The 7593-nt window shown below is 39.3% G+C and overlaps 1 long non-coding RNA gene across 1 annotated transcript; it reads left to right on the forward strand.

Moving 5' to 3' along the window:
• Positions 1–107: 107 nt before the first annotated feature.
• LOC108166798 (uncharacterized) lies at positions 108–723 on the forward strand. Its single transcript, XR_001777184.1, has 2 exons — positions 108–316; positions 415–723. It is a non-coding gene; the product is annotated as an uncharacterized LOC108166798 (long non-coding RNA).
• Positions 724–7593: the final 6870 nt, after the last annotated feature.

Raw genomic sequence — 7593 nt, forward strand, 5'->3', positions numbered from 1 at the left:
TGAGTGTGCGTGATGTTTTTTTGAGTGTGCGTGAGTTTCTTGTAGTGTGTGAGAGACAAAACATAGATTTTGTCCTAAACGGCCCCTCATAGCAAATAGTGGTTGACATAACACAAATGGCGCAGTGAGCCCTCTCTACTGGTTAACCTATCACTCACAGCAGAGCGCTGAACAGACTGCGCAATTCACAAACAGTGAGTTGCGACAAGATATTTTCCGTGACGTGATCGTCACATGTCACGGTATGGTTTCAGAACACAAACTTAAGGAACAAAGGTGGGACGTTCATCATGAAGGTCAGCAGTGCAGGCGAATGGTTGGTTCTTTATATTTTTCTGTTTCACTCACAAGGACAAAACAAGGCCAGTCAGGTCTGCACATTGTTGCTATTTAGTTCACTCCATGTGTTTTCAGTTGTTGCAGCAGTGCCTTCTTCACAATTTGGCATCCTGGCCAATGACCTATGAGGCACACGCCAAGAACAGCCTAAGCCTACTACGAGGTCGGCTAAGGACCTGTATCCACTAGGACATTGGGTCAGAGCTTCTGCTTCTCTGCATCAAAATAAGAATTGTGAGAAGGTTTGGCCATGTGATCCGAGTCACAAAACACCTGAGAACAGAAAGAAAGGAATCTCTTCATCCAGCCGACACCTCCATCCACTACAGTTCCTTTTACTTGTCTGTCTGAGAATGTTCACTATGAAGATTTCCTTTACCTTTGCCATGTTTTCTGGTTCCCTTTGCATTTAAAATGAACTCAGAACTGCTCTGTTAAAAAACCCTGGCACATTAATAAACACATTTAGGCAGTGACGCTTCAGAGAATTAGAAATGGGAGGACTTATACAGGTGTGTAAAGGGAGTGTAAGTGGGAGAGGACGGTTGGAATCCATGTTAACAATCTGTAAAGAAAGACATTTGTTTAATCATTAACAATATTACACAAGAAGTGTACTATAATTTGCCATTTCTTATTTTTGTTTTAACACATTTTAGCTGTCTTAACATAAACCTTTTTGAGGTTAACATGTTAGATATTTAATTACTGAAAAATGACTTCAAAGTGGCAGTGGTTAGAACCCAGCACCAAGAGGCTGTAGACGGCAAAGGAACCCAGTGGAGGGCTAGAGACATCGACTGGCTTCTCTCCTCCCTTCCCTCTGCCCCCTTCCTGCCAGATTACACTGATCAACAGCCAAAAACGTAGTCTGGGGGTTTTCAAAAGTTTTAGGGTAATTTTGATGAGCTGAATCCAAAAATCACATTGGCTTTGCTCAACCAGGTCAATTTTCTGAACTATGGAGCAACATGAGCATCAAAATGCATGACTTGTTCTCATATCTGGATCAGTTTCCTGAGAATCTGGATCAATGAGTGATGAGCAGGAGGAGAGATTCAGGACAGGAAAGAGATGGAGACGTAATGTTCAATTCACATGTAATGTTCTTACCCTTGTCAGTGTTTATTATTCAATATACAGAAATCCAAGTTTGTAACATTTAATTAATACACTCTGTTAGAAAACATTTTTTTTCTCCTTAAACTTTTCTTGGATGAGAAATATTAACAGAAATAAACTGATAATGTCACAAAAAGACATTATCAGTTCAGATCAAATTTCTCTAAATCAAATTAGAATAAAAACTTGACCTGATTGAGAAAAGTGGATGTCATTTTTGGATTCAGTGGTGCAAAATAGTCATAAATCAGTTGAAAAAACATAGACAACTTCCAAAAAATATTTTTTGTAACCCAGTGTTGTTATCACATAAAGGCAACAAGTAGTGCAAAATAAACAAAACAAAAAAACTGGAATGATAATAAATTAAATCTGTTCTACTCTTAGTACTTAGAAAAACACTGAAAGTAGTTAATAAAACCCAGAAAAATCTTTAAATGTGGAAGAGTGTGTGGGCAGAAGCATGACCCAGAGGGTCAATGCTGAGAAAGCTGTTGTTTTATGCCCAAGGTCAGCAGCGCAGAAGTGAATGCAGGGCTGACTTGATCTATAGTTCATAGATGTTCTGTCAGATTCTCTCTGTTCTGTTTGAGAAGCAGCTCTTTGGTCACCGTTGTGCTGCGTTTGCTTTGGGCGCGCTCCAAAGTGCTGCAGTACTTACAGACTGGATTAAGGCATCAGTTAGGCAGCTGTTGGACCCACAAAGCCATGCAGATTGATTTAGATACTGGAGACATGATGTGCATGTTGTTCTATTGGAACAAAATAAGCACATCTTAACAAAGTCATAAATAATCATTTGCTCTGTTTCAGTACAGGAGCCTTTAGACAGAGGGGCAGAGGAGTATTCAAACAGACATTTAGACTTCAGCCTCTACTGCTCATGCGCTGCTTAGCCTTTCAAAACAAATATTCAGAGTTAACGACCATACATAAGCTGATTTTAGCATCATAACAGTGACAGAGCTCAAGAGTTTTCTTTCTGAGAAAGAATTACAGAGCTGAAAATCAAGGTCCCAGAATCTGGAGGAACACTGGAGAGGCTCAGAATCCGCCTCGCTGGTGTGGTCTGGTGTGAAGTTTCCTGTCAATCATAATGGGGGTATATTTGGATTTGTGTGTGTGAGTGTGTCTGTGTGTCTTAACTTGTTTTGTCTATCAAGCATCTGGTTTGACTGTGATGAATTGATTTGATTTATTTTAGAAAGATTTAAGAAGTAAAAACCACCAAGTTCAGCTACCACATTCAGGTCACTGAATGCAAGTTCTTTTCTGCTGTAGAAAAGTGTTCTGATGCTGCTTTACAACTGACAGTTTGCAGATCATAATTGTTGAAATCCCGCTCTAGCTTCTCATTTTGTTTTGAAGGTGTTTTAATTATCCTGCGTGTTACCCACTGTGTGAGGGAACAATATGAAACAATTGTTAAGAGAGAGCTAACCCCCAGCAGATGAAACACCTCATATAAAATATGTTCAATCATATCAATTACATAAATGAGCACTTTACTGTTCACTTTAGTCTAATGAGAAAATGCTGCTTGCTGAGCAGAGAGTGTAAAACAGCATCATGCCAGAGAGATTAGCACCATAAAGGCCATTAATCAGGTAGAAATAATACAAATAGCTAATTATCTGAACAAAAAAAGTCATGTTTGTGGGTCATCAGTCCTGCACAGCTGCAATGAGATCATTTGAGGGTGCTTGTTGCATATATTAATTGAATCTGGCCTCAGGTATGCATCTTATAGATTTGTATAGGTTTATTCAAATATCAGAAAAAGACACTTTTACAAAGAGCAAACATTGTAAAAGCGCAAAACTCCAAATAAAATGGAAATATATACTGTGAATTTAAAATACGAAGTTAAGACCACCAGAACCCACTTAAAGTGGATTTCACCAGACAGAATTACGCTAGAATGAGGTGAGTTTAAAGATTCATTGAAGGCAGACATCTGGAGAAGAACCACATGAGGTGATGATGATGTGGGACACTTGCTGACGTTGACTTGGGAGAAAGAGATGTGGGAATAAGACCTCAGGGACCTGATTCTTATTATGACCCACCAGATGGAATGTAGAGGACAGTGAATGGAAAAGAAGAAGGAGTAGAGGAAATAAGGGAAGATGGATGAGTTATGAAATAAAAGAGGAAGACATGAGGAATGAAGTGATACCCTACATGGGAAAGGGGTGGAGGTAGGTGAGGGGCCGAAATAATGTAACAAACAGAGGTGGATGGGAGAGCTGGACACAAGCAAAGAGGGAAAATGAAGGGGGTGGGGGAGGGATTGGACCCCTTGACATCTGGTTGGTTCCCCCAGGTGATCGACATGTAACAGAACCAGGTGAACAGTACGTCTAATCCACCAGTGAGGATAGACGTGATAATGTGTGTGATATATCTGGTAGAATCATACCTGTTAAGTTTTGAATTTGACAATACGAGAGATGTTTGCTACCCGGTTGTCCGCCTGGGTAGCAAAAGGTCAGAGTGTGGGGATAGGGTGGGGGGCATAATATGAGATATTTACAGGAAAATAATAATATAGTAGCATGGCAGGAAGTGGGGGTGAAAACTGTATTTTCCCCTCCAAAACCAGTCTTGACAGGTATGAGTAGAATATTCAACATCCCCTATCCAGATTCATCTCCATTAGCAGGTCCTGTGCAGCTCTGCCCGGYTGTCCTCTGTTTTTTATGCTCACTTAAGGAGAAGTTTAAGGTTGTACAATTTGTGGATTTGATTTAAATCTCTGCAAACAACATTTCAGCCACCGAAGTGGACCGGCGGACATGCCGTCTGCTATCAGAGAACAGCTCCGTCTGGAAGAGTCCTCATCATGAGACTAATCACAAGCAGCGCCAGGAACACATTTAAGTCATATATTTCTGCTTTTGTCTTTAATTATGCCAGTTTTGATCCTCCATATTGTAAGCTGAATATGGGTTTCTTTATTTTTTTGTAAAGGTTTGTGATGCTATAAATGGAATCATGTTAACTCCAATCAATCAATCAATCAATCAATCAATCAATCAATCAATCAATCAATCAATCAATCAATCAATCAATCAATCAATCAATCAATCAATCAATCAATCAATCAATGTATTTGTATAGCACATTTCAGCACAAAGTGCCTTAAATAATAAAAACACAAAAGTACAAACCTATAAAGAAAACACCATACAGTCAACAATCCAACAAACTTTACATCTTGATGAGTACCATCACCAAAATCATATACATCAAATATATTGGTTAATGTTTCATTTATTATGGTACAAAAGCAGCTGTAAACAGATGAGTTTTTAGTCTTGATTTAAAGGAACTCAGCGTTTCAGCTGTTTTGCAGTTTTTGGAAGTTGTTGGTGAATAGAAGCTGAATGCTTCAATGCAGAATAGTCTGCATACCCATGGTTGGGAATCTCCTGAAGATACCCAACCATGGAGCACCTGAGCTCTGTGGAGTTGAGACCCGTCATGCCAGTAGCCTGTGTCACAGTCATGGGAGCATCTGAATGTAAAGTATGGCTTGGAGCACTTTGTTAACTTATGATGAACAGACACTCTGATTAATGCCCTCCAATCTCTCACACACAACCCCCCTCTTCTCCTGCCTTTTGATGATGCTTGTACCCCTTGTCAACAAGCACAAATTTTAATTAGTGTTGATTGTTGTTACCATGTTCAATGGTTATTAATTAGATTAAGGAGGGGTCATAGACTTGATTGCATGCCTGGAGCTGAAATGTTTCACCTTGCAGAATAACAAAAATGTGATGAAAAAATAAATCAATGACTACTGGGAATGGCTGGCAACAGAAAGGTGTAACCCTCTCCTAATAGGAACACAAAAAAGTAGCTTAACAATTCATGCATTTAGTGAAATGTTACTTATTGCTATTTAAAGTTTTTTTGTTATAACAACAGACTATTTCTTCTTTCATTTCCCTCTTTATATTACATCTGAATGAAGCAAAGTCCATTTAAAATTCAGTCTTAAACAATTTGATTTCCTCCAGAATACCCTGGAGGCCTGTACCTTAAAGGTGCCATTTCCTCCTGGTCTTGCTTGCTGCTCTCGGTCTCAGACATGTCAGCACCGCGATTCAAAGTCTGTCCAGATTTTTCCATAAATTATTTGATATTACTCTGTCTTCTTGCTCTTCTCCCACCTTAACCCCTAACCCTAACCCTAAGCCTCCTGGCTCTGTTTGGTTGCTTTGATTTGGGAGTGGTGCATTTTTCTTAGTGCTATTAGGAGCACAGTGAAGAGGCTGGGGACCTTGATTTTTTCACATATTTTCAGGACATAGTAAGATTTTTAACAAATACCAAAACAATATCTTCAAAAAAGTTACATATTGCAGCTTTAAATAAGGATATTTTGTTGCTACTAAGCAAATGTGAAATGTCAGAAATATAGAAACAAACAGAGCAAAGAATCTATGATGATAGCTGACCTTTCGCACACTGACTGACTTCTGTCTGACCATGCTGGGCCTTCTAGACATGGGGAGGAGAACTCCAGCTCCTCTTCTGGGCGAAGCTAGCAGTAACCCCAGTAATCCTCCACATTGAAAGGGTTCAATTGAGGAAATTCTAGAATCTAATCAGGATGCCCCTTTTTTCCTGAGCGTTATCAGGAACCATCTCTTGCCATGGAGTGCCTTGGTATCTTCCAGAACCAGCCGAACAATGTTTCAGACTGGAGGGACGTCAGAGTTTCCACCTTAATCTCCTGAAGATACCCAACCATGGAGAAGCAGAAGACTAGATAGATAAATGAATGATTTTACAAGTTAAAATAATTAGTTAATTGAGTTCAGTATTTTATAAAACTTTGCTGTCACAGGTAAATGTGATGTAATTACTTTGTGTTGTAGCTAGAAATGTCAGAATGTGTGAAACACCCTCCCTTAACCCCCTCTGTAGCTGAGCTGCACTCGGGCCGACCTCTGTGTCCTTCAGGGCCGACATTTTATCAAGCGAACCTGTCAGAGAACAAAACTGTCTCAGACCCATCCTTCCCCTCTGCCTCTTTTCTCTGCTCTTCATATGCCTTTGTTTGGTGCCTAATGATAGCTGTGATGGAACAGTCATGCTCTGTGGTCACAGAGACCTGCTTCTGGGCTTTTATCCCGCCGCAGACGCCCCCACTCTGTCATTTGGCCTTTCTATCCACTTTGAACCTCGCAGGTCAAAGAGAGCATTAGTTCTTCTGATCTAAGATGGCATCATTGTCACATGTAATTTCAAACAAGTTTATTTTGTATGTAATTTGTATGTAGAAATATTTTTGTATCTATTGCTAAACAGGAAAGATAAAGTCCAATGGCTAAAAATATTTTTTTCCAAGGCTTAGAAATAGTCAGGAAGGTTCTTCGGAAACTTGTGTAGCTGGGTGCATGTCCTGCTGTTTGCCTGATTCAGAGACAGTGAACAGCTCTGCCTATTAAAATGTAAATTCCTTCTCACTGCAGCAGCAGCGACAGGCAACCCCAGACTGGGACACAGCTGAGAGGGAGCCGGTGGGGGCGAGAGCTATAAGGGGCTATAGGCAGGATCTGCCTATCACCATGTGGAGGCTCCCAGTCAGCAAGCATGTGTCTGAATAAAATGCTCAGCTGACTGGACCCTCCAGCAGATTTCACAGGTCACACTGGAAACAAAGGGAACTGGAGTACTCCTCTCATGCAAACTTACTTTAATAAAAAATCTGCTGATCGTTGTTTTTAATCATTTACTCTTTTATTTTTATATCTATGCATTCTTTAATTATTATTATTCTATAGTCTGTAAAATTCCTGATTTTAGTTAACTGCAATTTTAGATACTTTGAAATAAAAGTATCTACATTTGTAGAATTTATTTTGACCTTATCAAAGCTGTGATTTGGATTTTCTCAGTGCTTTTCTAATTGTGATTTAGGCATTTGTTTTCATGAGTCATTCATAAATTATATTTTTTACATAACATTTGCATTCTACCAGAATGCAATGTTAAATGTTAAAGTGGTGCATTATTGGCTTGGTAGGAGCCTTTTTTTTTTTTTTTTACAACTTGTCACTTTCCTTCAAAACATTTAAAAAATGTCTTTTGACAATGAAAAAATAGATTTCATTT

The sequence above is a fragment of the Poecilia reticulata genome, linkage group LG13, assembly GCF_000633615.1.
Source record: "Poecilia reticulata strain Guanapo linkage group LG13, Guppy_female_1.0+MT, whole genome shotgun sequence".
NCBI classification, from domain to species: domain Eukaryota; kingdom Metazoa; phylum Chordata; class Actinopteri; order Cyprinodontiformes; family Poeciliidae; genus Poecilia; species Poecilia reticulata.